Below are 9,994 nucleotides of genomic sequence, written 5' to 3' on the forward strand. Positions count from 1 at the left end.
CTTCCTCAGGGCTCCCGAGTGGCGCAGCGGTCTAAGGCACTGCATCTCAGTGCTTGAGGTGTCACTCCAGACACCCTGGTTTGAATCGAGGCTGTATCATTCCGGCAGTCATTGGAAGTCCCATAGGGCAGCGCACAATTGCCCCAGCGTCGTCCGGGTTTGGCCGGTGTAGTCTGTCTTTACTGACTTGCCTAGTTAAATAAAGGTTAAATAAATAAAAACTCCTCCCCCCTCTCTCTCCTTTGGAAATGATATGACATAGTGACTTCTAGTAGTTGTGAGATGGAGGGTGTGTGTGTGTGTGTGTGTGTGTGTGTGTGTGTGTGTGTGTGTGTGTGTGTGTGTGTGTGTGTGTGTGTGTGTGTGTGTGTGTGTGTGTGTGTGTGTGTGTGTGTGTGTGTGTGTGTGTGTGTGTGTGTGTGACCTGCCTTATAGCTCCTGAGTAGTGAATAACTGGTCCCTCTATGAAAATCTATCAGGTTGTAACTAAGGAGGCCACATAACAGAGTCATGCCGTCTCTCTGTGCTCACATCACTATGGACCCACAACAGACTGCTATAGACCCACAACAGACTGCTATGGACCCACAACAGACTGCTATAGACCCACAACAGACTGCTATTGACCCACAACAGACTGCTATGGACCCACAACAGACTGCTATAGACCCACAACAGACTGCTATGGACCCACAACAGACTGCTATGGGCCCACAACAGACTGCTATGGACCCACAACAGACTGCTATGGACCCACAACAGACTGCTATGGACCCACAACAGACTGCTATGGACCCACAACAGACTGCTATGGACCCACAACAGACTGCTATGGACCCACAACAGACTGCTATGGACCCACAACAGACTGCTATGGGCCCACAACAGACTGCTATGGACCCACAACAGCTATGGACCCACAACAGACTGCTATGGACCCACAACAGACTGCTATGGACCCACAACAGACTGCTATGGACCCACAACAGACTGCTATGGACCCACAACAGACTGCTATGGACCCACAACAGACTGCTATGGACCCACAACAGACTGCTATGGGACCCACAACAGACTGCTGGACCCACAACAGATGGACCCACAACAGACTGCTATGGACCCACAACAGACTGCTATGGACCCACAACAGACTGCTATGGACCCACAACAGACTGCTATGGACCCACAACAGACTGCTATGGACCCACAACAGACTGCTATGGACCCAAACAGACTATGGACCCACAACAGACTGCTATGGACCCACAACAGACTGCTATGGACCCACAACAGACTGCTATGGACCCACAACAGACTGCTATGGACCCACAACAGACTGCTATGGACCCACAACAGACTGCTATGGACCCACAACAGACTGCTATGGACCCACAACAGACTGCTATGGACCCACAACAGACTGCTATGGACCCACAACAGACTGCTATGGACCCACAACAGACTGCTATGGACCCACAACAGACTGCTATGGGCCCACAACAGACTGCTATGGACCCACAACAGACTATAGACCCACAACAGACTGCTATGGACCCACAACAGACTGCTATGGACCCACAACAGACTGCTATGGACCCACAACAGACTGCTATGGGACCCACAACAGACTGCTATGGGCCCACAACAGACTGCTATGGACCCACAACAGACTGCTATGGACCCACAACAGACTGCTATAGACCCACAACAGACTGCTATGGACCCACAACAGACTGCTATGGACCCACAACAGACTGCTATGGCCCACAACAGACTGCTATGGGCCCACAACAGACTGCTATGGACCCACAACAGACTGCTATGGACCCACAACAGACTGCTATGGACCCACAACAGACTGCTATGGACCCACAACAGACTGCTATGGACCCACAACAGACTGCTATGGACCCACAACAGACTGCTATGGACCCACAACAGACTGCTATGGACCCACAACAGACTGCTATGGACCCACAACAGACTGCTATGGACCCACAACAGACTGCTATGGACCTATAGACCCACAACAGACTGCTATGGACCCACAACAGACTGCTATGGACCCCACTATGGACCCACAACAGACTGCTATGGACCCACAACAGACTGCTATGGACCCACAACAGACTGCTATGGACCCACAACAGACTGCTATGGACCCACAACAGACTGCTATGGACCCACAACAGACTGCTATGGACCCACAACAGACTGCTATGGACCCACAACAGACTGCTATGGACCCACAACAGACTGCTATGGACCCACAACAGACTGCCTACTACTGAGTCCACCATCAACAACTCCTAGTTTATGTTAAATAGCTTTGTTATTGTTTTCTTGTTTTAACACAAACCTGAGTCCTATTCCTAACCAGTCTGAATTCATTTCTTAACTGTTACCTTGTCGAGGTGTTTCTGATGCAACTCTGTATATATATATATTTAACATCATCCCAAACCTTAGTCCTATTCCTAACCAGTCTGAATTAATTTCTTAACTGTTAACTGTCAAGTTTTTTTTTTATTTAAACCCTATTTCAAAACCTGTAAACACGCGGAATGAACGCAGTCCTAAACAGGAAGTTAATGTCTATTTCCTGTGTCAGTATTATATTGGTATTAGGTATAATCATAACACCTCTTTCTAAAGAGTCCTGGAATCGATGACTGTGTGTCGTACCTTTAAATCAAATCAAATCAAATCAAATGAGTAAAAGATCAGCTGATGCTTAACAGAAAAACACAACTCATATTCCTGAATCTGTGAAAGAACAGACACTGTAGACGGGTTGGTTGTTTAGCGACAAAACCGAGGCGTGCGCATCTCTGGGGCGACACAGACAGGGTTGGCATAAACTGTGGACAACATGTCAAGTCTCAAATGTTTACTGAAAACATTAATACATTTGTACAATGAGCACTTGTTGTCTCGCAAATATATCGTTGCAGTTGTCGGTTAGCTAGCTAGCTATTTTGTTTGTTGCTATATTAGCATTGACTTGACATCAGTCAAACAAAACGTGGTATCGACAACATGACCTGCGTTTCCCCACATGTCAGATTCTTGTCATCGTTTCACAACAAAACGTGTATTTCTGGCCCCATTGAAGCACATCCTTTTGGTGACGTTGTCAGCTAACCCGTCTACAGATGATTCTGTAAACATGAGTCTCCTGTCGTCGGCACCATGTTGTTGGTTCGAAACCCGCCTCCGAAACTCTCTGGACGTGCCCCAACGTCAGAGACGGACCTGAATAAAAGCAGACAGCGAGCAGCTCCCCTGATCAGGATCGACCGGAAGTTCTGACTCACAACGTCAACATCTCCCTCCCTCCTCCACCTCCCTTCCCCTCGTCTCTCTCACCTCACCCCTTCTCCTCCTCTCCTCCCCTCGTCTCTCTTCCCTCCCCTCCCCTCCTCCCTCGTCTCTCTCCCCTCCCCTCCCCTCCCTCCTCCTCTCCCCTCCCGTCATCTCTCTCCCCTCCCCTCCTCCTCTCCCCTCCCCTCCCCTCCTCCTCCTCCCTTCCCCTCGTCTCTCTCCCCTCCCCTCCTCCTCCCCTCCCCTCATCTCTCTCCCTCCCCTCCTCCTCCTCCCTTCCCCTCATCTCTCTCCCCTCCCCTCCTCCTCTCCCTTCCCCTCATCTCTCTCCCCTCCCCTCCTCCTCTCCCCTCCCTCATCTCTCTCCCTCCCCTCCTCCTCTCCCCTCCCCTCATCTCTCTCCCCTCCCCTCCTCCTCTCCCCTCCCCTCATCTCTCTCCCTCCCCTCCCCTCCTCCTCCCTTCCCCTCATCTCTCTCCCCTCCTCCTCCTCTCCCCTCCCCTCATCTCTCTCCCCTCCCCTCCTCCTCTCCCCTCCCCTCATCTCTCTCCCCTCCCCTCCTCCTCCTCCCTTCCCCTCATCTCTCTCCCCTCCCCTCCTCCTCCTCCCTTCCCCTCATCTCTCTCCCCTCCCCTCCTCCTCTCCCCTCCCCTCATCTCTCTCCCCCCCTCCTCCTCCTCCCTTCCCCTCATCTCTCTCCCCTCCCCTCCTCCTCCTCCCCTCCCCCCTCATCTCTCTCCCCTCCCCTCCTCCTCCTCCCTCCCCTCCTCTCCCTCCCCTCCCCTCCTCCTCTCCCCTCCCCTCCCCTCCTCCTCCTCCCTTCCCCTGGTCACAAATAAACAAACAAAACAAATGTGAAAAACAACAGACAAGCAATCTTTCACCACCACCTTCTCTTTCTTTCTTCTCTCTCCTCCAATCCTATCCTTCTCTCTCCTCCAATCCTATCCTTCTCTCTCCTCCAATCCTATCCTTCTCTCTCCTCCAATCCTATCCTTCTCTCTCCTCCAATCCTATCCTTCTCTCTCCTCCAATCCTATCCTTCTCTCTCCTCCAATCCTATCCTTCTCTCTCCTCCAATCCTATCCTTCTCTCTCATCCAATCCTATCCTTCTCTCTCGTCCAGCCTATTTACTCCCTCTCATCCCTCCCCCTGTTTGGTCCCTTTGTCCTGCGGTCGTGTCTGTCTGTCCTTCTGTCTCTAGTACATTCTGCGTTTCATGTATATTTTGGATATAAAGTTTTCCAGTTCCTCTTGACTGTCCAGCTGAGGAACCAGCCCATCATCATCTTCATAGTCCCCTCCCACCCTCCCCCCAGCTACACCCAAGCCCCCAGGCCCAGGTGGGTAGTAGAATGGGGGTTGCCTGCCCCTGTTCTGGGGGGAGAGGGGTTTAGGCAGTGGCTGATATGTCCGGGGGTGTGGTAGGATATAAGTGGAGATGTAGGGAGAGGAGGGAAGACGGGGTGGGAGGGCTGCTGTCTCCAGCCATGCCTACCTCCACCTCTGGCCCTGCCCCCGGCCCTGTGTCTGCGCCTGGTAGGCCGGAGCTCATAGTCCAAGGGCGGGCTGTGGGGTAGCTCCTCCCCATGGGAGTATTGTCGTAGTACTGGGGTTTGGGGTAGGGGAAGAACACAGGGTAGTAGGCACGGTAGGGTTTCTGGTAGTAGGGGTAGGACGGGAAGGCTAGGAACTGTTTCTGGGGTTTGAACCAGACGTCCTGCTTGTAGGCCTTGGCCTTGGCTCTGTCCTTGTTCCACTTGTTCTTGTAGGGCTGGTAGTAAGGGTCCTTCTTGGGGTTGGAGGAGGCTGTGTAGTGGTACACATGGGGCCCGTCACTAGGGAGGGGAACTAGGGGCCGATACGCGGGGCGACCGGGTTGCTAAGCGACGTCAGCTCCTTCCTCTTCTTCTTCCTCTACGTTGGAGATAATCTGGACCACGTCGTCGGCCGGCAGGTGCAGCTTGCTGCTGATCTCGATCAGCCTGTCAATCATCTGCTGATCCAGGTCGCCGCCGTCGGTTACCACCTCCTCGGAGCGCTTGTCTTCAGCAGCGTTGGCGCCGGCCTTCTGTCTGGCCATGAGGTAGGGCGCCCCCTGCTGCTTCTGTCTCCCCATGTACTGCAGCAACATGTCCGGCGATGTCCGCCAGCCTCTGCTCCTCCTCTCTAGCCCTCTCTGCCTCCTCCTGCTGCCGTTGCACCTCCTGCTGCTCTGCACGCGCACGAGCCTCCTCCTCCTCCACCATCGACAAAGCCGCCTCCTCCTCTGCTTCATTCTCAAAGTCGTCCATGAAGTTGCCCCCAGGGGTGTGTTGCGCGCCCGCTCCTCCTCCCAGTGCAGCTTTTTCCCAGCTTGTGCCAGCTGGGTGTTGTAGGCCTTATACCCCTTCAGAGGGGGAAGAATCTCGTTGTCTTGGAGACCGAGGTCTATGTTCTGGAAGTAGCCCCGAGCGTTCCGCTGGAGGTCAATAGGCCTCCCCTCCTCTCCTATCCTACTCCCCTCTGCTCTTTTCTCCTTTTCACCTCCCCATCTCGCCGCTTCACCTTCCTCCTCCTCCTCTTCCTTCTGCTGTCCTCCCTCCTCACCGCCACCACCAGCTCTGTCCCCGTCTTCCTTTAGAAGCCAGCTTCTGTCCTCTGACCTCTTCCTCTCCTCCCTCTCCTCCTCTTCTTCTATCTCTCTTAACTCCTCTCCTAGAGCTGCTGCCACTAGTGCTGGTCCAAGCTGTTCCATCCTCTCCCCCACCCTTCTCTCCTCCTCCTCCTCCCTCTCTCCTTGTCTCCTCATCCCTTCTTTCCTCCAAAGGGACTGGATCCCCCTCGCCTCTCCCAGTGTGGTCCAGGGCCTCCAGTAGCATAGCGGCTAGAGCCTGGGCAGGGTCCATGTTTGTAGGGCCACCATAGCTCTGTTCCTGGTCCTCTATCCGGTCCTGGGTCTGGTCCAAAGGGTAGCGGAGGGGGCTGGGGCTGATTTCCAGAGGGCTATGGAAGGGCTTGAGGCTGTCCTCTTTAAGGTGTGTCCTAGAGTGCCCTTCCCTCTGCCCATCCCCACCCACAGGGGTGGCGGTCAGCCGTGGAGTGACAGTGAGCAGGACCAATAGGATGAGTCGGGCTGTGGAGGGTGCGTAGTGACTGGTCATGACCATGCAGAACGGGCAGGAGGGGGTCCGAGCACCTGTAGGGGGGCATTGAGCAGACTGTTGTAAAATCATTGTTAAGAAGATGGTGACATTTACCATGCTGTATTGTCGTCATAATCTGAGAAGGGAGGGAGCAGGGAGGGGGAGAGATGGAGTAGGGAGGGAGGGAGCAGGGAGGGGGAGAGATGGAGTAGGGAGGGAGCAGGGAGGGAGGGGGAGAGATGGAGTAGGGAGGGAGGGAGCAGGGAGGGAGGGGAACAAGGAGGGGGAGGGAACAAGGAGGAGGGAACAAGAGGGAGGGAGCAGGGAGGGAGGGAGCAGGGGGAGGGAGGGAGGAGGGGAACAAGGAGGGAGGGAACAAGGAGGGAGGGAGCAGGGGAGGGAGGAGCAGGGAGGGAGCAGGGTGGGAGGGAGGAGCAGGGAGGGAGGGAGGAGCAGGGAGGGAGCAGGGTGGGAGGGAGGAGCAGGGAGGGAGGAGCAGGGAGGGAGCAGGGGTGGGAGGGAGGAGCAGGGAGGGAGCAGGGTGGGAGGGAGGAGCAGGGTGGGAGGGAGGAGCAGGGAGGGAGCAGGGTGGGAGGGAGGAGCAGGGAGGGAGCAGGGTGAGACGGAAGTGGAGGGAGAGGGAGGGATTAAGGAGGGAGGGAGGGAAGGAGGAAGCAGGAAGGGATGGAGGGATGGAGGGACCAGGAAGGGAGGGACAGGAAGGGAGGGACCAGGAAGGGAGGGACAGGGAGGGAGGGACCAGGAAGGGAGGGACAGGAAGGGAGGGACCAGGAAGGGAGGGACAGGGAGGGAGTGACAGGAAGGGAGGGACCAGGAAGGGAGGGACAGGGAGGGAGGGACCAGGAAGGATCTACCAGGAAGGGAGGGACAGGGAGGGAGGTACCAGGAAGGGAGGGACAGGGAGGGAGGGACGGGGAGGGAGGGACAGGGAGGGATCTACCAGGAAGGGAGGGACAGGAAGGGAGGGACAGGGAGGGAGGGACCAGGAAGGGAGGGACAGGGAGGGAGGGACCAGGAAGGGATGGACCAGGAAGGGAGGGACAGGGAGGGAGGGACCAGGAAGGGAGGGACAGGGAGGGAGGGACCAGGAAGGGAGGGACAGGGAGGGATCTACCAGGAAGGGAGGGGCAGGGAGGGAGGGACAGGGAGGGCGGGACCAGGAAGGGAGGGACAGGGAGGGAGGGACCAGGAAGGGAGGGACCAGGAAGGGAGGGACAGGGAGGGAGGGACCAGGAAGGGAGGGACAGGGAGGGAGGGACCAGGAAGGGGAGGGACAGGGAGGGATCTACCAGGAAGGGAGGGGCAGGGAGGGAGGGACCAGGAAGGGAGGGACAGGGAGGGATCTACCAGGAAGTGAGGGGCAGGGAGAGAGGGACCAGGAAGGGAGGGACAGGGAGGGAGGGACCAGGAAGGGAGGGACAGGGAGGGAGGGACCAGGAAGGGAGGGACAGGGAGGGATCTACCAGGAAGGGAGGGGCAGGGAGGGAGGGACCAGGAAGGGAGGGGCAGGGAGGGATCTACCAGGAAGGGAGGTGCAGGGAGGGAGGGACCAGGAAGGGAGGGACCAGGAAGGGAGGGACCAGGAAGGGAGGGACAGGGAGGGAGGGACCAGGAAGGGAGGGGCAGGGAGGGATCTACCAGGAAGGGAGGGACAGGGAGGGAGGGACCAGGAAGGGAGGGACCAGGAAGGGAGGGACCAGGAAGGGAGGGACAGGGAGGGAGGGACCAGGAAGGGAGGGGCAGGGGGAGGGATCTACCAGGAAGGGAGGGACAGGGAGGGAGGGACCAGGAAGGAGGGACAGGGAGGGAGGGACCAGGAAGGGAGGGGCAGGGAGGGAGGGACCAGGAAGGGAGGGACAGGGAGGGAGGGACAGGGAGGGAGGGACCAGGAAGGGAGGGACAGGGAGGGAGGGACCAGGAAGGGAGGGGCAGGGAGGGAGGGACCAGGAAGGGAGGGACCAGGAAGGGAGGGGCAGGGAGGGAGGGACCAGGAAGGGAGGGGCAGGGTGGTTGTATATAAACTGTTTCTATAATTTGGACTATAGCCAACTTGTTTAAAAGGGATACTGAGAAATTTGGGCAATTTTCTACTTCCCCAGAATCAGATGAACTTGTGAATACCATTCGTATGTCTCTGTGTCCAGTGCTAAAGAAGTTAGAGGTAGCTTTACAAGCCAATGCTTACTTAACGAGTTCTTCTGACTCTGAATATACAGAATATGGGATCTATTCTGTTCCTAGTCCAGTACATTGCTCCATCTCAGGCAAATCCTCAGAGACGATAATATGAACTACTGCTACACTGATGATCTCCAGGTCTACATGTACACCCAGACAGACAGCATCTCAGCTCAACTTGGCAGCTGCCTAGATGACATCAGGGCATGGATGTAAGAGAACTTCTTCCAGCTGAACAGCAGCACGACTGTGACTATGCTTATTGGGTCAAGTAGGTCAGTACTGCTGGAATCTTCTGGCCTAAAATTGACGGTCAAGTCACTGTCCACCCCAACCCGGAAGTCAAGTTTGATATAATTTTTCCATCTAAGAAACATTGCCCAGGCTCAAAGCATCGTTCTCCCAGCCAGATGCAGAGGAACTCGTCCATGCCTTCATCTTCTCCCGGATTGACAACGGCAAACGCTCTGTTCGGGGGCCTTCCGGCCAAATCACTACAACGTCTCCAGAATTACACGCTCTCCGTTCCAGCAACGCCCCAAGTCCCCATGACACATCTTCGTACTATGAGGCTTTCTGCTCTCTTGCCCCACGTCTATGGAATGCTCTCTCTGACCATCTGAGAGGCGCTCCAACACAAGGGCCTTTTAAAAACGGGCCATAAAACCCAGTTCTACAGACGGCCTTTCTTCAAGTCCTCATCTGTAAAGTACTTTTAGGATGTATAATTGCTATTTCCTGCCTTGATTCTAAACGTATAATGCTTATATTGCATTTTTTTATTTTGTTATCTTTATTTATTTTAATATTTTTTATGTAGAGCTTTGAGATAACACTGTAATGAAAAGCACTATACAAATTAAATGTTATTGTTTATTATTAATATATAGTAATATATGCCATTTAGCTGACGCTTTTATCCAAAGCATACATTCTACGTATGGGTGGTCCCGGAATCGAACCCACTACCCTGGCGTTACGAGCGCCATGCTCTACCAACTGAGCCACAGAAGGACCAGAATCTCACAGTATCTGTTTAAATGGGTTGGAGCGCCTCTCAGATGGTCAGAGAGAGCATTCCATAGACGTGGGGCAAGAGAGCAGAAAGCCTCATAGTACGAAGATGTGTCGTGGGGACTTGAATGTCATTAAATTAATTTAAATGATGGATGAATAAAATGACATCAGAAAAGCAGGACATCACATCCCATCTAACAGTGTCAATATAGTTCTGTGTATTCCACTGTGTCTGTTCTCTAATTAATGGTGTCGATGTTGTAAAGACACAGTAGCACTACAAATAATAATAATAATAATTTCATTTCTATAGCGTTATTGATTACAG

General features: G+C 54.5%; 1 long non-coding RNA gene across 1 annotated transcript; it reads right to left on the reverse strand.

Annotated features, from left to right (window-relative positions):
- Positions 1-290: 290 nt before the first annotated feature.
- LOC127921776 (uncharacterized) lies at positions 291-2,066 on the reverse strand. The gene is made up of 2 exons (XR_008109538.1): positions 2,017-2,066; positions 291-577 (listed from the first exon to the last, which is right to left on the reverse strand). It is a non-coding gene; the product is annotated as an uncharacterized LOC127921776 (long non-coding RNA).
- Positions 2,067-9,994: the final 7,928 nt, after the last annotated feature.

Source organism: Oncorhynchus keta, unplaced genomic scaffold (assembly GCF_023373465.1).
Source record: "Oncorhynchus keta strain PuntledgeMale-10-30-2019 unplaced genomic scaffold, Oket_V2 Un_contig_2353_pilon_pilon, whole genome shotgun sequence".
Classification (NCBI taxonomy): domain Eukaryota; kingdom Metazoa; phylum Chordata; class Actinopteri; order Salmoniformes; family Salmonidae; genus Oncorhynchus; species Oncorhynchus keta.